Here is a 21983-nt window from a genome sequence, read left to right on the forward strand (position 1 = left end):
GGTGCAGGCTGCTGATGACGTGCGCTGAGCACGCCCCATTTTCGACTTCCTCATTCCCCGTGCAGCCTCTCAGCAGCGCGGGTAGACGCTGGCTGCACGGAGATATCATGGTAAGTAGCAGGTTGCTCGAAATTCAACGTGCTGCCTGCGCAGGGGCCATCGGGAGTGGGGTAATAGCAGATCACGCTATCTACGCCCGAAAATGGGCCCTATCGAGTTTTTCCACCTGGGGAGGCAAAGGACACAAGCAAATAGAACAGCATTAAAATACACTCAAACCATGACTACTTTCACTCCTGAGTGTGTTCATGCTGTGTTTTCAAATTGTGAGACAGAATGAATCTTTTAAACACTACTTATTTGATCATCAAAAAGGTATCTAAAATTCACCTAAAAAAGCCATAAACTCTATAATGGAGAAAGTTTTGCATGTCCTCGTAAGTGTTTAAAGTATCTGTTCATGACATGATATCTAAGGCTGGAATGTTGTGAGGAGAGAAGCAGACTGGTAATCTGGGGACCTATGGTTGTGGAAGGCCTGTGCTGAACCTGGGAGGGGAGGGCTGGCTGTTAGTCCCTACGTCTGCTAGTGCTGTCATTTGTTGTATAAAAGAACCAGTCACATGTGTAATGTTCTTCAGTTTGGTTTGTTACAACTGAAACTAAAAGAAACATAAAGACAGACATTTTACATTATTTCAATTATGAAAGGAAAACTTTCTTTTTCTATTCTTTTCCGTAAACATCTACAGAAATGGCTCACTTGTTCTCTGTTGAAATGGAAAGTCAGGAGCTCAGCCATGATTTTCAAACACTAGTTCCAATTTTTGAAAGGGAAGATGACACGGTAAATCATATTAACATCAACATGTGGGCTAAACGTTCCTTTATCATCACAACATAATGACAATTTAATAAAAGCATCACAGATGAGATGATATAACCACTGAGATGTTCATTACCATGCACTTTATGCCAAGTAGTCCCTGTGGTGTGTCAGTATTTACAGGGGGCCCCCGGGAGTGGGTCAATGTTTGCAAAAGGTCTGTCAATATTTTCAGAAAAAGTTTGAAAAACATTGTTGGGTGTTGAGGGGATAAATTACAATCGTCACCACATGAACGTAATCTACTGGAGCCGATCAATGGAATGAGAATTCGATTAGTTCTACGATGACTGGGCATCGCCAGATTACTGCCCTTGTGGTGAAGGCAAAAAGGTCTCTTACTTTCTAACTAAAAGAATTTTAAAAAAAATCATTCTCATGATGTAGACATCACTGGCAAGGCCCCATTTATTGCCCATCCCTAGTTACTCTGGGAAGGTGATGGTGGGCCTTCTTGAACCGCTGGAGCAGATTGATATGACTGTTTGATGAGCTCGGCCACTTCAAAGGGCAGTCAAGAGTCAACTACATTGGTGTGGTGTGGGACTGGAGTCACATATAGGCCAGACCGGGAATTGACAGCAGGTTTCCTTCCCAGCAGGATATTAATGACAATTAATTAATGACAATCCAGCAGTTTAATGGCCACTTTTACTGATCCTATCTCCCTTTACCGATACTATCTCCCTTTACTGACCCTATCTCCCTTTACTGATACTATCTCCCTTTACCGATACTATCTACTTTTACTTCCAGGATATTTTAAACCAAATTCAAATACTCAAACTGCTGTGGCAGGATTTGAACTCATTACTAGTCCAGTAACATAACCACTAGAATACCGTATCCCTTGCTATGTTAACCCTATTTCGTTCTGATAACATTGTCTGATTCTGACAGGGACTTCCCTTGTTACGCACTGCAGGCTGTGTAATACCCCGTGTAATAGCTATAGTGGCAATCAGTCACAAAGCAGGGAAGTTATTAAAGACATTGCTTCTGGAACCATGACTGAGGTAACCTCAAGGATTGAGTAGTCCCATAAAATACATATAATTACATAGAATTAACAGCACAGAAACAGGCCAACTGGTCCATGCCGGTGTTTATGCTCCACACGAGCCTCCTCCCTCCCGACTTCATCTCACCCTATCAGGATACCCTTCTGTTCCTTTCTCCTCCTGTGCTGATCCAGCTTCCCTTAAATGCATCAACACTAGTCACCTGAACTATTCCTTGTGGTAGTGAGTTCCACATTCTCACCATTCTTTGGGTAAAGAAGTTTCTCCTGAATCCCTATTGGATTTATTAGTGAATCTCTTATATTTAAGGCCCCTAGCCCTGATCTCCTCCCACAAGTCATAGTCATAGAGTTATACAGCACGGATAGAGGCCCTTCGGCCCATCGTGTCCGCGCCGGCCAAGTGGAAACATTTTCTCCACATCTACCCCATCAAACCCTTTCATTATCTAAAGACCTCTATCAGGTCACCCCTCAGCTTTCTTTTTTCTAGAGAAAAGAGCCCCAGCCTGTTCAGCCTTTCCTGATAAGTTTATCCTCTCAGTTCTGGTATCATCCTTGTGAATCTTTTTTGCACCTTCTCCAATGCCTCTATATCCTTTCTATGATATGGAGCCCAGAACTGTGCAAAATATTCCAAGTGTGGTCTAACCAAGGTTCGATACAAGTTTAACATAACTTCCCTGCTTTTCAATTCTATCCCTCGATAAATGAACCCCAGTGCTTGATTTGCCTTTTTTTATGGCCTTATTAACCTGCGTCACTACTTTTAGTGATTTGTGTATCTGTACCCAGAGATCTCTCTACTCTACCCCATTTAGACTCCTATTATCCAAGGAGAATGTGGCCTCCTTTTTCAAATTATGCAAAGCAGAGAGTGTTGATTTCACAACTGTGAAATACAAAATAAAAACAGACAATGCAGGAAGTGACAACCCAAAACATTAAGCTGCCTTTTTTCTATCAGATGCTGATGGACCTGCTGTGCCTTTCCAGCAACCTTTATTTAATAAATTCACATTTCCAGTACTTGTAGCTTTGTTCTTTTAATCCTTTGGATTGAATTGTCTGTTCGATGCTTTGCTCGAGAGTAGTGTAGAATTTCAGGCTTCAGGCAGTCATGAAAGAAGTGAAAATGTTCCCCTCTCCAGAAACGTTAGTTTATTCTGATCTGTCAGTAGCAGCTGACCGATCGTTGGCAATATGAGCAGGCACAGCGCCTACAGATCACAGCATGCAGGCCAGCGTGTTTGAGAGCAGGCATTTCATATATGCAAGATAGGACCCCAAAGACTCGTTGAAAATTAAATGTGGTACAACCTAAAATCACAAAGGCCAACAGGTGCAGGGAGAGAGAGACTCGAAGCTAAGTGCCCAACCTCCCACCTCCCTCAAGCAGTCAACGGGATAGTGTTGCGGATTTACAACATGTTGCTATTCAATCATCTACCAGGAGACCAGTTACTGGCAGCTAACATGTTGCTTGCTCTTTCACATAGACAGCAACACCACCTGCTAAATGTTGCGGTAACTCACAGCTAAGTGCTTGACAATCGGTTCCCTCTTTCACTTCTCTCCCCCTATTCTCCTGAAGGTGCTGACACCTGCCGGGGACCAATTTCACAGGCACCCGCAGTCATCCGTGCAAGTGGCCATTCTTTACATGTGTGCTAGCAGGATATTTGGCTGTGGAGGGCATCACAACCTCTCTCTCTCACACACACACACACACACAAACAAACACACACGCACACACTTTGCAGCAGGATAACGATCAGGAGCAGGAGTACCGCCCAATGTTTCATTAACACAGTCCTGGGAGGCGGCGGTCAATGGTAACAGACAACTTCTTATTTCAGAATAAAGACTCCATGTACATGAATAAAGCAAATTCACTGACATTCTTGCTTCTGTAGCCCACACTGCTCGACATTATATTTTTCAATATCTGAGCGTTAGCATGATAAATGCAATATAACATTTTTGTAAAAGATATTCAACTTACCTGTGAGTTACACCGCGACAGGACTCTCTTATTAATGTACATTTGTATTTATTTCTCTCTTTCCTTCTTTTTTCATATCTTTTTTTAGGACCAAGCATTTTTCCCTGAGCTATAAGTAGGGTGGGAGTGAGCCTTGGCTCATTGGTAGCATTCCCACCTCTGAGTCAGAAGGTTATGTGATCGAGCCCTGGTGAGCTGAGTCAAGAGTCTCTAAATATTGGGTTGACATTAAGTGGGACCCTCTCATGAACATATGAACAATGGTGGACAGGAAAAGACCCTCTGATCCATCCAGTGAATGTGATATCTTATGTATCACAGTATATAGATCCCACACCCCACACCACACCATGTGATCTCCTGGGAGAGGCGAAAAAACAGATAAAAACCCAGGCCAATTTCAGGGAATTCTAGGAAATCCCTCTCCGACCCCGTTGGTGATTGAAATTATTCCAAGAGATCCCTCTGCTCTGATAATTCTACACATTACCTTTTGTAAGAGGTGATCTCTGCCCCAGCCAGAAACAGGTCCAGCTCTCGCTTGAAGGAATTCAGCGAATCGGCGTCCATCGCACGAGCCAGCAGCTTGTTCCAGAGGCCCACTATTGTCTGGGAAAAGAACCACCTCCTGACATCTAACCTAGATCTGGCCTCATACAACTTAAAACTGTGACCCCTGGTCCTACCTAACCTAAAGAACCTGTCTACTGGAACACAGTCTATTCCTTTCATCATCTTATAATCCTCAATCAGATCACCCCTAAGTCTGTGCTTCTCTAAAGTGTAGAGACCCAGCTCTTTTAGCCGATCTAGATAACTAAGATGCTTTAAGGTGGGAATTAGTCTAGTGGCCCTCCTCTGCACCCTTTCTAAAGCCTCAATATCACCCACCATGTGAGGAGACCTAAGCTGGACACGGTATTCCAACTGAGGCCTGACCAAGATCTTGGACAAGGACAAAATAGTCTGCTTGTTCAGTGAGAGTGGAGTGACGACCCACATCGTATCTAGCCGGTCCTCCTGGTAGAGAGTTGTGAGTCAGGCTGATGACCTGTCCATGTAGAAAGGATCTTTGTTACAGAAACAACCTAGAGTGTGATCTGCTGGATGTAAAAGCAGTGCAAGCAATGGGTCACTTTGTGTACAGCTCAACATGAATGAGAAAGAAGAGGAGATAGGTAGGGTGTGTGATTTATTATTTCTCAGGAACCAGCATTTTCACAGTCTCTCGGACTTTTTCTCCCACGCTGCAGTGCCCTTGCAGCAATCACACCACACGTTCTAAGTGTAGAGATTCAGAGGATTTGTTGTAGGGTGTCTCTCTGCACCATAGAATGGACTGGCCACTCATTCACAACACCATGAAGTTACTGCTAGATAAACAGCTTCTAGCAGTTGGTAAAGAACATCGCAGGTTGAGTTATTTGCCAGTCTTCATTGCTATTAACTGGCCACTGAATGTACTGTGTAGCCAGCTTTGACTGTCAGTCTGCATGCTGCCTCCCCACCTGTCCGCAGGACACTACATCATCTGCAACGTTAACACACCTACTTATTCCATTATAGAAATTCATGTGCTATCTTCATGATTTCTTCAACGTTTCTTTTTATCATCTTTACATTTTGTTTTTTATCTCAACAATTTCTTTCCAGTGAGTGTTTTTTCTTTCCTGAAATTGTTCTTGCACCTTTCTTTTATTTCTGCTTTTATTTCTGGTGCAAGTGCCAACTGCCTGTTTGTGCATTTGGTCTTTGAGTTCCAGAGTGCACTGTGTGTCCGGCCAGGGAGAGCTGTGGGATTGGTTCCAGTTGTCCAAAGGCTGCAAGGGACCAAATGAGAGAAGAGTCACTAACCCTGAGCAACACCCAGGTGGCTCGTCTTGTCCGTGCCCTGGAGAAGGAACAGGCGGTGTCTGCCAGGACACAAGGCCTTCCGTGACCGGAGGGCATAGTGGTGGATAATGCAAATAATATTATTATTTAAGTTCTTTATTAGTTGTGCCCCTTTAAAAAGGGGGCACTTCGGATAGGTTTTTTGTTTGATGACATTGGCGCAAACCAGTGTCTCCTTATAGGTTCATTAGAAAAGGCACACAGGTGGCTTAATTTAACATTTCCTTCTCAGAACACGCTTCCCTCATCAGAGCCTTTACTTTAACAATGTCAGAGGCTTAGAAACTATGTTTTTAAATTGAGAAACCAAGGTGAAAGGTCAAGACTCATAGTTCAGGGAGTCACCAAGGACCAAGAGAGTTGGAAAAAAGATGAAGTAAGTCAGCAAGTAGTGATTAGGTAACTGCGAGCTTGGGTTTTAAAAGCTGAAGACTGCAGGAGGAAGGGAAAGCCAAAGGAATTGCACAGTTTTGAAATTCTGGAAAGGAAGGAGCATGTAAAGTCATCCTATAACCAGTCTCCAATGGAATTCTGTTTGAACAGTCTAACATTATCTTTTTCTTTAAATGTTCGGGGGATGTGGCTACCGCTGGCAAGGCCACAATTATTGTCCATCTTTAGTTGCCCTGAGAAGGTGGTGAAGACTTTCTCCATGAGACACAAGTCAATGGTGCTCCCACGATGGTGTTAGAGAATTTAGGATATTGCTCCAGTGACGATGAAGGTACGGCGATATGGGTCCGAATCTAGATGGTGTGTGACTTGGAGGGGAACTTGGAGGTGACGATGCTCTTGACCTTCTGGGTGGTAAAGGTCATAGGGGAGGCAGGTGCGGTTGAAATAACCTTGCTAAGTTATTGTGGTCCATCTCTTAGATAGTTAGGACACCAGTGATGCCACTCATTTTATTTATCTCTTGCAACAAATAGGTCCTAAATTGGAAGACAATGATGGAGAAGCAAGTTATGATATCATCACTGTCAATGTGATTTCTGCTGAATTCACCCTCACGAAGCCTGTAGAAAGAAAAAGTTGCATTTATACAGTACCTTTCACATCCTCACAAAGCACTTCACAGTCAGTTAATTATTCTTGAAGTGTAGTCGCATACATAGCAGCCAATCTACGCACAGCAAAGTCCGACAAACAGCAAATGAGATAAATGAACAGTTAATCTGTATTTTGGCGGTGCTGATGGAGGGGCCAATGTTGCCCAGGACACTGGGACGACCCTCCTGCTTTTCTTCAAATGGTGGCAAAGGCTATTTTACCACAACCTAGACTGGCCGACAGGCCTTTGTTTAATGTCGTAGCTGAAAGACGGCACCCCCAGCAGTGCAGCTCTTGCTCAGTATTGAACTGAGCTCTGGATTATGTGCTTGAGTCCTGAAATGAGGCTTGAACTCACCACCTTCTGATTCAAAGATCCAACTATTACAAACTAAGACAAACTAAAGCTACTAGTTAAAGGCAGACATTTTGAAACCAGACAAGAAACAGGGGCCCCAAACAAAATTGATTGAATTTTTTTTCTGTTTTCTATCTCATACCCAACTGAGCAACAACAACTTACATTTATATAGGGCCACTGATGTAGAAAGAGTGCTTCACAGAGGCATAATCAAAGAAACTGACACTGAGCCAAAGGAGAAATTAGGATAGGTGACCAGAAGCTTGGCCAAAGAGATGGGTTTTAAGGAGGGTCTTAAAGGAAGAGAGAGAGGTCGTGACACTAAGGGGTTTAGGGAGGGAATTCTGGAGCATGAAGCCAGGTTAACTGAAGGCACGACCATCAATGGTGGAATGATTAAAATCGGGGATGCACAAGAAGCCAGAATTGGTGGGGCGCAGAGATCTTGGAGGGTTGTAGGGCTGGAGGATGTTACAGAGATAGGGAGGGGGGCAAGGTCATAGAGGGATTTGAAAACAAGGATGAGAATTTTAAATTTGAAGCATTGGTGGACCAGGAGGCAATGTAGGTCAGTGTGCACAGGGGTGATGGGTGAACGGGACCTGGTGCGAGTTAGGATATGGGCTGAATGTCAGACAAGCAGGCTGACAACAAAGAGACAGTGGATTGGTCGAGTGAGGTGATTGACAGATGGAGCTGGGTGTCATCAGCATAGATGTGGAAGCTAACCCCATGTTTACGGATGACGTTGCTAAGGGACAGCATTGTGATGAAATAAAGGAGGGGGAATTCCAGAGGTAACTTTGCAGGGCTGGGAAGAGAAACTATTGCTGGAGATTCTCTGGCCAAGATTGAGTGGGTAAGAATGGAACCAGGCTGGAGCAGTCCCACTAAGGTGGACAATGGAGGAGAGGTGTTGGAGGAAGATGTTGTAGTCAACCGTGTCAAAGGCTGCACAGAAGTCAATGAGGACAAGGAGGTCCATGCCCCATGGTCATAGCCACAGAGGATGTCTTTTGTGACTTTGGTCAGACCTGTTTCGGTGCTGTGGCAGGGGCGGAAACCCAATTCAAAAGATTCAAATTGGGTGTTGCAGAAAAAATGGGCATGGATTTGGGAGGCAATTACATGTTCCATGGCGTTGGAGAGGAAAGGGAGGTTGGAGATCAGGCAATAATTTTCAAGGATAGAAGGGTTGATGGTGTTTTTTTTGAGGCAGACGGTGATAATAGTGATTTTGAAAGGTGAGGTGGACAGTATCTGAGGGGACTGGCCCCAGTGGGAACACTGAGATACTTGTCTGCAATCCAGCTCCAATTGTTTGGAGGCCAAGAGAGACAGCTCTCTTTACTGTGTCATCCCAAGCTTCTTAGGCAGCAGCCTGAGCATTCGTGGCAGAAGCAGAGTTTGCTCTGAAAGCCTCCGGCATGGGGGGCTGCACTGCATATTTCCATGGAGCTGCCACGTGCTCCAGTCCGGACTGCAGAGTCACAAAGTTACAAAGAGTCACAAAGTTATCCTCTAATGTTTGGTGCAAGCCACTAGTGGATTCCTCCACCTGAGCTGCGATTTGAGGTACAGGCATGGTCCCTAATGCTTAGATTGAAAAGGAATGCAAGATGTGAGAATTATCTCTTGTTCTCAAGACATATTCAGGTGTCAGCATGCAGTCCATCATGGGTGCAATGATAGGTGCATGCACCAAGCAATTACATTCAATGCAGGGCTTTTAAACGCATGCAAGGACATGCGTGAAGGAACACATCCAGGAAAAGGACGCAGCATGGCCTCACAGACATTGATAGTAAGTTACTAAAGCACTTGAACGCATTGTGGTGGGGAGGTCATTGTCAATGGTAGACATGTTTAGTACAGCATATTCATGGAAAGTGTGGGTGGCTTCTTCCACATTGCCTGACTTGATAAAGTAACCAAACTTCTTCTGCCAGTGCTTGGCCAAGTGGGGGGCAGTGGAGTTGGCATTCACTGCCTTGGCAATCTCCTGCCATTATCCCTGGAAAGGCCGTCTTGAAGGGGTCCTTCAGTACTTGACGAGTATTGGCCTCTTTTGCCTTACTTCTTGCAGCAGTATTTTCACTGCCCTATCAGAAAACCTGTAAATAATAATAATGATGATGGTTGCCCCTTTAAACTGCTCCAGGCCTTTAATTCCCACAGTTAAACTCCCAAACAGAGGTATTTCTGATGCATGAAGCTTGCCCAAAATATGTAAATGAGCATGACCTTGGAAGCAATGTTAGGGTCAGTGCTTATTACACCAGGCAGATGCGAATCATAAATTACACTCCGTCCTGTTTGGAGTCGGGTTCAAGGCCAATTAGAAAATCAAGGCTATTATTCCCATAAAATATCAAAATACAGATATTTAGTTCACAGAATTGGTGTAATTATAATTAATATAACTCATACTGGGCACTGGAAGTTGTTAATAAATTCTGTATCATCTCAACATATGAAAAGAACTAAATCTAATCTTTCCTCATAGTTAAAATTCTCTAGTCCTGGAAACATCCTCGTAAATCTCCTCTGTACCCTCTCTAGTGCAATTACATCTTTCCTGTAATGTGGTGACCAGAACTATACACAGTACTCAAGCTGTGGCCTAACTAGTGTTTTATACAGTTCTAGCATAACAACCCTGCTCTTATATTCTATGCCTCGGCTAATAAAGGAAAGTATTCCATATGCCTTCTTAAGCACCTTATCTACCTGTCCTGCTACCTTCAGTGATCTATGGACATGCCCTCCAAGGTCCCTCTGTTCCTCTACACCTCTCAGTATCCTCCCATTTATTGTTTACTCCCTTGCCTTGTTTGCCCTCCCCAAACGCATTGCCTCACACTTCTCTGGATTGAATTCCATTTGCCACTTTTCTGCCCACCTGACCAATCCATTGATATCTTCCTGCAGTCTACAGCTTTCCTCCTCACTATCAATCACATGGCAAACTTTTGTATCATCTGCAAACTTCTTAATCATACCCCCTACATTTAAGTCTAAATCATTGATGTACAAATCCACAACAAAAAATCCCTTTATAATTTTAAAACTTATGCACCCCAATGGTATCCCTCCTGACCCTAGGTTTCTCCAAAGTGAATAACCAAGGGTATTTTTGTAGGTAAGAGATCTAAGTTTAAGCATCATCCCCATTACCCTCCTCTGCACCATCTCTTGAGCCTCAATTTCCAACACCAAATCTCAAAACAATATGTACCAAGGCCTTACATAAACTAATGTAAGGAATCTTAGAACACCAGGTTATAGTCCAACTGTTTTATTTGAAAATCACAAGCTTTCGGAGGCTTTCTCCTTCGTCAGGTGAGTGAGTGTGGGATTCCATGGAAGGTTACCGCATTTATAGTCAAAGAACAATACCTGGTGTCAAGGCAATCAAAGTGTTCAGACACAGTGATGTTACCTACAGGACCACCGAATACACAAACGGCCAGAACACAAGACAGAGAGAGAGAGAGAGAGAGAAACATCTGAAAGGAAGAGAAAGACAGAGAATGACCCGTTGTGTTAAAAACAGATAACTTTTTTTCGTTGGTGGGGTTACGTGTAGCGTGACATGAACCCAAGATTCCGGTTGAGGCCGTCCTCATGGGTGTGGAACTTGGCTATCAATTTCTGTTCGACGATTTTGCGTTGTCGTGTGTCTCGAAGGCCGCCTTGGAGAACGCTTACCCGAAGATCGGTGGCTGAATGTCCTTGACTATAAACTAAGTATAGTGCTCTTAGGTTTGTACTTTGTTGACATAGCAATACGTTTAAGAACTGTATGTGCTTTCCCCATACCTATCTCACATTGCTTATAAGCCTTTAATGGCTGGGCAATGACAATCTCCAAGTCCCTTTCTTGCTCTATTACTTTTAATAAGCACGCATGACATGCGTCGAGGGCATAACACACCACTTCTCCACCTTAACTGACAGCTGCAATTTCTGACATCAATTTCCATTGATATAAGTTCCTCATTTCGGAAAGAAGCCTCAAAATGCTTCACAGTGGGGAGAAGGAAAATGGACATGGTGGATAGGGAGGAACAGATGGATGGAATTAGGGGATTGCAGCAGAACTCACATTAAAACTGCTTACATTTTAAAAGCATAAATTTTATTTTAAATGTGAGAGTGAGCGAGCGAGTTAAGGGCTGTAAATTAGTCATATGGATGAGTGCAGCTCCAACAACACTCAAGAAGCTCGACACCATCCAAGATAAAGCAGCCCGCTTGATTGGCACCCCATCCACCACACTAAACATTCACTCCCTTCACCACCGGCGCACTGTGGCTGCAGTGTGTACCATCCACAGGATGCACTGCAGCAACTCGCCAAGGCTTCTTCGACAGCACCTCCCAAACCCGCGACCTCTACCACCTAGAAGGACAAGAGCAGCAGGCACATGGGAACAACACCACCTGCACGTTCCCCTCCAAGTCACACACCATCCTGACTTGGAAATATATCGCCGTTCCTTCATCGTCGCTGGGTCAAAATCCTGGAACTCCCTTCCTAACAGCACTGTGGGAGAACCGTCACCACACGGACTGCAGCAGTTCAAGAAGGCGGCTCACCACCACCTTCTCGAGGGCAATTAGGGATGGGCAATAAATGCTGGCCTCGCCAGCGACGCCCACATCCTGTGAACGAATAAAAAAAAAAAATGGTTCACAGGAGGTCAATAAATTACTCATGCTATGCTCAAGTGATTAATACCATCTGCAACTCAATTAAACCACAACAACCATTCATAATTCTATACCTAATAATTTGACCTATTTAAAAATTTCATTGGGGCTCCTCGAGAATCATTGTAAGCCATTAGAAGGGACTATCGAAGGGCTCAGAGTTGTGGGGGATGTACACTAACACACTAAATTTAATCTGTTTCCAGGGCGACCTGCAGACCTAAACTTGCAGCATTTAACCTCCTCAATCCCTACTCTCTCCAGAAACACTCAATTTGTCTCTTGAATCAACATCTCAGGCTAGATTTTCCTACCTTTTACTCTGTGTGTTCGGGTGGTAATGGGTTGAGGGAGGGAAATCAGTTGGGGAAGTGTCCTGCTAACTCTCTGCTGTCCTTCAACATTTCCTCTGGAAGTGAAAACAGAAACTGAATACACTCTGGACAAATCGGATGTTAATGAAAATACATCAACCAACATATTGTCCTTGATTAATTCCTTCGAGATGCTGATGTTAGGAGCTTGCTGTGCACCTTGTTGTTATCCAGTTATGTTAAGGAGGCAGGGGGGAAGGGTTTAAATTTTCAAAGGCCTGTTAGCCAAGCACAATTGATCATAGGGTGATCGATTACACTTGTCCATCACCACAAATTTACCATTTGTTTAAAGATTGTCTGCTTTGTTCAGCTGCCCAGGATGCAGTAAGCTGTGATCAGTTGCTGCAGGTGCTCGGTCCCTCGTCTAGGTGAACTTCCAGGTACATACTGCAAATCCCACCGGAAGACCACACAACGGCAATTCAATTACTTGACCCAGGAAACTCTACCTGGATCAGTGCCTGGAGCTGAGCGCAGGCACAAAGCCCACCCTGCCACAGTTCTGGTGGGATTCCCACTTGGGGGAGGGATAGAAATATAGCCCATACTGACTTTCACTGGAAACTTAGCCCATAATTTCATTCCATTTTGGGTGAAAAGATTCTCGCCTGATATCACTTATTCCTTCATAGAATCATAGAAAAGATATCCCACGCCTTACACTCCACTGATTTAGTAACATGATGCTTTGTTGACTGCTATTCCACAGTGGCTTGGTGTATTAAGCATCTACGCTGAGTTTGACAGATATTTCTCCCCATTGAATTTTTCCATATTGAATTTTATCTGCCACTGCTCTACCACTTACAGATTGTATTTCCTTATTTTGTAGGTCCTTGGTCATTACGCCCTCCCCTAGTTTGGCATCACCTGCAAAATGGACCAGTTTATAGTAAGTTTCTGAATCCGGGTCATTGTGAACATAAGATAGAATCATAGAATCATAGAATCATAGAAGTTACAACATGGAAACAGGCCCTTCGGCCCAACATGTCCATGTCGCCCAGTTTATACCACTAAGCTAGTCCCAATTGCCTGCACTTGGCCCATATCCCTCGATACCCATCTTCCCCATGTAACTGTCCAAATGCTTTTTAAAAGACAAAATTGTACCCGCCTCTACTACTGCCTCTGGCAGCTCGTTCCAGACACTCACCACCCTTTGAGTGAAAAAATTGCCCCTCTGGATCCTTTTGTATCTCTCCCCTCTCACCTTAAATCTGTGCCCCCTCGTTATAGACTCCCCTACCTTTGGGAAAAGATTTTGACTATCGACCTTATCTATGCCCCTCATTATTTTATAGACTTCTATAAGATCACCCCTTAACCTCCTACTCTCCAGGGAATAAAGTCCCAGTCTGTCTAACCTCTCCCTGTAAGTCAAACCATCAAGTCCCGGTAGCATCCTAGTAAATCTTTTCTGCACTCTTTCTAGTTTAATAATATCCTTTCTATAATAGGGTGACCAGAACTGTACACAGTACTCCAAGTGTGGCCTCACCAATGCCCTGTACAACTTCAACAAGACATCCCAACTCCTGCATTCAATGTTCTGACCAATGAAACCAAGCATGCTGAATGCCTTCTTCACCACCCTATCCACCTGTGACTCCACTTTCAAGGAGCTATGAATCTGTACTCCTAGATCTCTTTGTTCTATAACTCTCCCCAACGCCCTACCATTAACGGAGTAGGTCCTGGCCCGATTCGATCTACCAAAATGCATCACCTCACATTTATCTAAATTAAACTCCATCTGCCATTCATCGGACCACTGGCCCAATTTATCAAGATCCCGTTGCAATCCTAGATAACCTTCTTCACTGTCCACAATGCCACCAATCTTGGTGTCATCTGCAAACTTACTAACCATGCCTCCTAAATTCTCATCCAAATCATTAATATAAATAACAAATAACAGCGGACCCAGCACCGATCCCTGAGGCACACCGCTGGACACAGGCATCCAGTTTGAAAAACAACCCTCGACAACCACCCTCTGTCTTCTGTCGTCAAGCCAATTTTGTATCCAATTGGCTACCTCACCTTGGATCCCATGAGATTTAACCTTATGTAACAACCTACCATGCGGTACCTTGTCAAATGCTTTGCTGAAGTCCATGTAGACCACGTCTACTGCACAGCCCTCATCTATCTTCTTGGTTACCCCTTCAAAAAACTCAATCAAATTCGTGAGACATGATTTTCCTCTCACAAAACCATGCTGACTGTTCCTAATTAGTCCCTGCCTCTCCAAATGCCTGTAGATTCTGTCCCTCAGAATACCCTCTAACAACTTACCCACTACAGATGTCAGGCTCACTGGTCTGTAGTTCCCAGGCTTTTCCCTGCCGCCCTTCTTAAACAAAGGCACAACATTTGCTACCCTCCAATCTTCAGGCACCTCACCTGTAGCGGTGGATGATTCAAATATCTCTGCTAGGGGACCCGCAATTTCCTCCCTAACCTCCCATAACGTCCTGGGATACATTTCATCAGGTCCCGGAGATTTATCTACCTTGATGCGCGTTAAGACTTCCAGCACCTCCCTCTCTGTAATATGTACACTCCTCAAGACATCACTATTTATTTCCCCAAGTTCCCTAACATCCATGCCTTTCTCAACCGTAAATACCGATGTGAAATATTCATTCAGGATCTCACCCATCTCTTGTGGTTCCGCACATAGATGACCTTGTTGATCCTTAAGAGGCCCTACTCTCTCCCTAGTTACCCTTTTGCCCTTTATGTATTTGTAGAAGCTCTTTGGATTCACCTTTGCCTGATCTGCCAAAGCAATCTCATATCCCCTTTTTGCCCTCCTGATTTCTCTCTTAACTCTACTCCGGCAATCTCTATACTCTTCAAGGGATCCACTTGATCCCAGCTGCCTATGCATGTCATATGCCTCCTTCTTATTTTTGACTAGTGCCTCAATCTCCCGAGTCATCCAAGGTTCCCTACTTCTACCAGCCTTGCCCTTCACTTTATAAGGAATGTGCTTACACTGAACCCTGGTTAACACACTTTTGAAAGCCTCCCACTTACCAGACGTCCCTTTGCCTGCCAACAGACTCTCCCAATCAACTTCTGAAAGTTCCTGTCTAATACCATCAAAATTGGCCTTTCCCCAATTTAGAATTTTAACTTTTGGGCCAGACCTATCCTTCTCCATAGCTATCTTAAAACTAATGGAATTATGATCACTGGTCCCAAAGTGATCCCTCACTAACACTTCTGTCACCTGCCCTTCCTTATTTCCCAAGAGGAGGTCAAGTTTTGCCCCCTCTCTAGTCGGGCCATCCACATACTGAATGAGAAATTCCTCCTGAATACACTCAACAAATTTCTCTCCATCCAAGCCCCTAATGCTATGGCTGTCCCAGTCAATGTTGGGAAAGTTAAAGTCCCCTACTATTACCACCCTATTTTTCTTGCAGCTGTCTGTAATCTCCTTACATATTTGCTCCTCAATTTCCCGTTGACTATTTGGGGGTCTGTAGTACAATCCTATCAAAGTGATCTCTCCCTTCTTATTTTTCAGTTCTACCCATATGGACTCAGTGGGCGAACCCTCGGATATATCCCCTCTCACTACTGCCGTGATGTTCTCCCTAATCAAGAACGCAACTCCCCCTCCTCTCTTACCTCCTGCTCTATCTTTCCTATAGCATCTGTACCCTGGAACATTGAGCTGCCAGTCCTGCCCCTCCCTTAGCCATGTTTCAGTAATAGCTATAACATCCCAGTCCCATGTACCCATCCATGCCCTGAGTTCATCTGCCTTGCCCATCAGACTTCTTGCATTGAAATAAATGCAGTTTAATCTAGTCTTCCCTTGGTCTTTGCCCTGCTTTCTCAGACCATCTGTCCGGTCATGTTCTGTACACTCTCCCTTACTGCCTTTTGTTTCTGTCACCACTTTATTTCCCACTGACTTCCTGCATCGGTTCCCATCCCCCTGCCACATTAGTTTAAACCCTCCCCAACAGCACTAGCAAACACTCCCCCTAGGACATTGGTTCCAGTCCTGCCCAGATGCAGACCGTCCAATTTGTACTGGTCCCACCTCCCCCAGAACCGGTTCCAATGGCCCAGGAATTTGAATCCCTCCCTCTTGCACCATCTCTCAAGCCACGTATTCATCTTAGCTATCCTGTCATTCCTACTCTGACATAAGGAATAGGAGCAGGAATCGGCCACATGGCCCCTCGACCCTGCTCCGCCATTCAATCAGATCATGGCTGATCTTCAACCTCAACTCCACTTTCCCGCCTGATCCCCTTATCCTTTGATTCCTCTAGAGTCCAGAAATCTGTCTATCTCAGCCTTGAATATACTCAATGACTCAGCATTCACAGCCCTCTGGGGTAGAGAATTCCAAAGATTCACAACCCTCTGCGTGAAGAAATTCCTCCTCATCTCAGTCTTAAATGGCCGACCCCTTATCCTGCGACTATGCCCCCTAGTTCTAGACTCTCCAGCCAGGGGAAACAATCTTTCAGCATCTACCCTGTCAAGCCCTCGCATAATCTGATATGTTTCAATTAGATCATCTCTCATCCTTCTAAACTCAAGGGTACAGGCCAATTCTACTCAACCTCGCCTCATAGGACAACTCTCTCATCCCAGGTATTAATCTAGTGAACCTTCACTGCATCGCCTCTAAGGTAAGTATATCCTTCCTTAGATAAGGAGACCAAAACTGTACACAATACTCCAGGTGAGGTCTCACCAAAGCCCTGTACAATTGTAGTAAGACTTCCTTACTTTTGTACTCCAACCTGGGGGGGGGGGGGTTGATGGGGGGTGAACAGCCAGAGGTCATGGTCCATATCGGTACCAACCACATAGGTAGAAAGAGGGATGAGGTCCTGCAGGCAGATTTCAAGGAGTTAGGAAACAGATTAAGAAGCGGGTAGTAATCTCCAGATTACTCCCAGTGCCACGCGCTACTGAGTATAGAAATAGGAAGACAGAGCAGATCAATGTGTGGCTGGAGAGATGGTGCAGGAGGGAGGGCTTTAGATTCCTGGGGCATTGGGACCAGTTCTCGAGAAGGTGGGACCTGTACAGGCCGGACGGGTTACACCTCAACGGAGCTGGGACCAATGTCCTGGCGGGGAGGTTCGCAAGTGCTGTGGGGGAGGGGTATAAACTAATTTGGCAGGGGGATGGGCACCAGGATGTAGCATTGGAAAGGAGTCTAACAACACCAGGTTATAGTCCAACAGTTTTATTTGAAATCACAAGCTTTCGGAGGCTTCCTCCTTCATCAGGTGAGTCTAGGATTCCATAAAGGTATAGCATATTTAGTCAGAGAACAATGCCTGGTGATTACAGATAATCTTTCCAACTGCCCGTTATCAAAGCAATCAAAGGACTTGAATGGTGTTCAGACAGGGAAACATTACATACAAGACTACCGAATACACAAATGGTCACAACACAAAGACAGAGAGAGAAAGAGAGAGAGAGATACACCCGAAAGGCAGAGAAAGAGATAGAATGACCAGTTGTATTAAAAACAGATAACTTTTTTTTCCCCTGGTGGGGTTACGTGTAGCGTGACATGAACCCAAGATCCCGGTTGAGGCCGTCCTCATGGGTGCGGAACTTGGCCATCAATTTCTGCTCGACGATTTTGCGTTGTCGTGTGTCTCGAAGGCCGCCTTGGAGAACGCTTACCTGAAGATCGGAGGCTGAATGTCCTTGACTGCTGAAGTGTTCCCCGACTGGGAGGGAACCCTCCTGTCTGGCGATTGTTGCGCGGTGTCCGTTCATCCGCTGTCGCAGTGTCTGCATGGTCTCGCCAATGTACCATGCTCCGGGGCATCCTTTACCCGCAGATCCGACCAAAGAACACACCCACCAGGTCAATAAACTGATCAAGACCTTCGATCCAGACCTTCAAAGCATCCTACGGTGAGCCGCCTTCTTGAACCGCTGCAGTCCTTGTGTTAGGAAGGGAGTTCCAGGATTTTGACCCAGTGACGATGAAGGAACGGCGATATATTTCCAAGTCGGGATGGTGTGTGACTTGGAGGGGAATGTGCAGGTGGTGTTGTTCCCATGTGCCTGCTGCTCTTGTTCTTCTAGGTGGTAGAGGTCGTGGGTTTGGGAGGTGCTGTCGAAGAAGCCTTGGTGAGTTACTGCAGTGCATCCTGTGGATGGTACACACTGCAGCCACTGTGTGCCGGTGGTGAAGGGAGTGAATGTTTAGTGTGGTGGATGGGGTGCCAATCAAGCGGGCTGCTTTATCTTGGATGGTGTCGAGCTTCTTGAGTGTTGTTGTAGCTGCACTCATCCAAGCAAGTGGAGAGTATTCCATCACACTCCTGACTTGTGCCTTGTAGATGGTGGAAAGGCTTTGTGGAGTCAGGAGGTGAGTCACTCGCCGCAGAATACCCAGCCTCTGACCTGCTCTTGCAGCCACAGTATTTATATGGTTGGTCCAGTTAAGTTTCTGATCAATGGTGACCTCCAGGATGTTGATGGTGGGGGATTCGGTGATGGTAATGCCGTTGAATGTCAAGGGGAGGTGGTTAGACTCTCTCTTGTTGGAGATGGTCATTGCCTGGCACTTGTCTGGCGCAAATGTTACTTGCCACTTATGAGCCCAAGCCTGGATATTGTCCAGGTCTTGCTGCATGCGGGCTCGGACTGCTTCATTATTTGAGGGGTTGTGAATGGAACTGAACACTGTGCAATCATCAGTGTACATCCCCATTTCTGACCTTATGATGGAGGGAAGGTCATGGATGAAGCAGCTGAAGATGGTTGTGCCTAGGACACTGCCCTGAGGAACTCCTGCAGCAATGTCCTGGGGCTGAGATGATTGGCCTCCAACAACCACTACCATCTTCCTTTGTGCTAGGTATGACTCCAGCCACTGGAGAGTTTTCCCCCTGATTCCCATTGATTTCAATTTTACTAGGGCTCCTTGGTGCCACACTCGGTCAAATGCTGTCTTGATGTCAAGGGCAGTCACTCTCACCTCACCTCTGGAATTCAGCTCTTTTGTCCATGTTTGGACCAAGGCTGTAATGAGGTCTGGAGCCGAGTGGTCCTGGCGGAACCCAAACTGAGCATTGGTGAGCAGGTTATTGGTGAGTAAGTGCCGCTTGATAGCAATGTCGATGACACCTTCCATCACTTTGCTGATGATTGAGAGTAGACTGATGGGGCGGTAATTGGCCGGATTGGATTTGTCCTGCTTTTTGTGGCAGGACATACCTGGGCAATTTTCCACGTTGTCGGGTAGATGCTAGTGTTGTAGCTGTGCTGGAACAGCTTGGCTAGAGGCGCAGCTAGTTCTGGAGCACAAGCCGGGATGTTGTCGGGGCCCATAGCCTTTGCTGTATCCAGTGCACTCGGCCGTTTCTTGATATCACGTGGAGTGAATCGAATTGGTTGAAGACTGGCTTCTGTGATGGTGGGGATATCGGGAGGAGGCCGAGATGGATCATCCACTTGGCACTTCCGGCTGAAGATGGTTGCAAACGCTTCAGCCTTGTCTTTTGCATTCACGTGCTGGACTCCGCCATCATTGAGGATGGGGATGTTAGCAGAGCCTCCTCCTTCCGTTAGTTGTTTAATTGTCCACCACCATTTACGACTGGATGTGGCAGCACTGCAGAGCTTTGATCTGATCCGTTGGTTGTGGAATCGCTTAGCTCTGTCTATAGCATGTTGCTTCCGCTGTTTAGCATGCATGTAGTCCTGAGTTGTAGCTTCAGCAGGTTGGCACCTCATTTTTAGGTACGCCTGGTGCTGCTCCTGGCATGCTCTTCTACACTCCTCATTGAACCAGGGTTGATCCTCTGGCTTGTTGGTAATGGTAGAGTGAGGAATATGTCGGGCCATGAGGTTACAGATTGCACTGGAATACAATTCTGCTGTTGCTGATGGCCCACCGTGCCTCATGGGTGCCCAGTTTTCTCCTGGTTGGTTGAAAGCTGTAGGAGGTTAATGCTGGAGTGGGCCTGGAATGTCCCAGGAGCTGAAGTTAGCAGTGGGGGTTGGGGTGGCTCCCCTTAAGAGCAATTCCCGAATTAGAAGCTACGACACAGCAGGCAGATGGCCAGAACTGCATAGTCAGCCAATGACTATAAGTAGCACCAGATCTAGGAAATCCCTCTAAGCATTTTAACACAACTGTAAATGGTGGCAGTGAATCGCATTTAATACTTGTGGAAAGTAGGGTTACAGTGCTTTCTCCAAAACATTGGAATGATGCAGCCACTTGGCTATTTCACAGTCACATGGCTCCAGACGTCATCAAAAGACTGATAACATCGTCTACGTTCAGGAACCGGTTCAAATTTGTAACTTAAAATATTTTGTTGTCCAAATAAAATAAAATATTTAATTTTGAAAAATTCGACTGGTGCGACATTGGTTGTAATACTACTTTGGGCATCTAATCTTCTTGCATAATCTGCACCTAAATTCGACTGCAGCAATGTAACTAATTGGACTAACAGACTAATAGTTCCTATTAGTACTATTTCGCTAATGGCAGCTTTGTACCTCTCCTGTATTCTTGCACTCAATAACTTTAGCCCCTGTGATATGACTACCCAGCAATCGTCCTTACTCATCACACTTGTCCCAGAAACCAGAATCCATTGTTGGATTGTTCAAGGAACTGCGCTTCAGACAGATTAACTGAATTGAAAGTAGACATTTGAACAGCAAGGAGACTTGTTTTAGAGCACTGAGGAAGAACAAGCCTTTTGCCAGCCAGGTATCCGACAGGCATGGAAATCCATCACCATGTTTAAAAGTTTCTAAATCAGGTTATTGAGAATTCCCAAAGCAGGTTACTGAGAAATCCCAAACCAAGTTACTGAGAAATCCCAAGCCAGGTTACTGAGAAATCCCAAACCAGGTTACTGAGAAATGCCAAAACAAGTTACTAAGAAATCCACACAGCAAAGTTTGTGCTCTGTCCCACTAGGGGCATTCCCACTTACCTAAGTCTGGAGAGCTTAGGTGCAGAATAGCAGAGGCTCCAGTGATAGGAGTCCCCAAATATGTACTGCTAAAGTTCAGCTAGCTAAAACAGTGCAGTCTACCAGTACAGAGCTTTGATAAGCTTCCTGCTGCTTGTCCAGATAGGACCACCTTTTATTTGTGTAATTTTCTCAATATTTATTATTACCTCTCCTAGCTCCTTGTCCGTATGCTGTGCTCCTTTTAGTCGGTTGCTGTGGGCCGTTCTGGCTCAGAGACTTTACCTCGATGATTGCCAAAGTTCTAAATAGAAGGCTGAGGTATTAAATGAGTACTTTGCATCTGTCTTCACTAAAGAAGAGGATGCTGCTAATGTCACAGTAAAGGAGGAGGGGAAAGAGATTTTGGATTGGTTTGAAATAGATAAAGAGGAGGTACTTAAAAGGTTGGCAGCGCACAACGTAGATCAGTCACCCAGTCCGGATGGGATGCATCCTAGGTTGCTGAGGGAAGTAAGGTTGAAAGTAGGGGAGGCTCTGGCCACAATCTATCAATCCTCCTTAGATATGGGAGTGGAGGGTTGCAAATGTTACAGCCCTGTTCCAGCAAAAAGGGAAAAAACAGTTATGTGTTTTAATATTCTCTCTCTCTCTCTGCCATTTGGGTCTCTTTCTTTCTGTCTGTGTAATTGACACAATGTATATTCAGTGTTGGGA

General features: G+C 45.1%; 1 long non-coding RNA gene across 1 annotated transcript; it reads right to left on the minus strand.

Annotated features, from left to right (window-relative positions):
* Positions 1-4421: 4421 nt before the first annotated feature.
* On the minus strand, positions 4422-21586 carry LOC137323416 (uncharacterized). The gene is made up of 3 exons (XR_010963372.1): positions 21476-21586; positions 12247-12341; positions 4422-6821 (listed from the first exon to the last, which is right to left on the minus strand). It is a non-coding gene; the product is annotated as an uncharacterized lncRNA (long non-coding RNA).
* Positions 21587-21983: the final 397 nt, after the last annotated feature.

The sequence above is a fragment of the Heptranchias perlo genome, chromosome 7, assembly GCF_035084215.1.
Source record: "Heptranchias perlo isolate sHepPer1 chromosome 7, sHepPer1.hap1, whole genome shotgun sequence".
NCBI classification, from domain to species: domain Eukaryota; kingdom Metazoa; phylum Chordata; class Chondrichthyes; order Hexanchiformes; family Hexanchidae; genus Heptranchias; species Heptranchias perlo.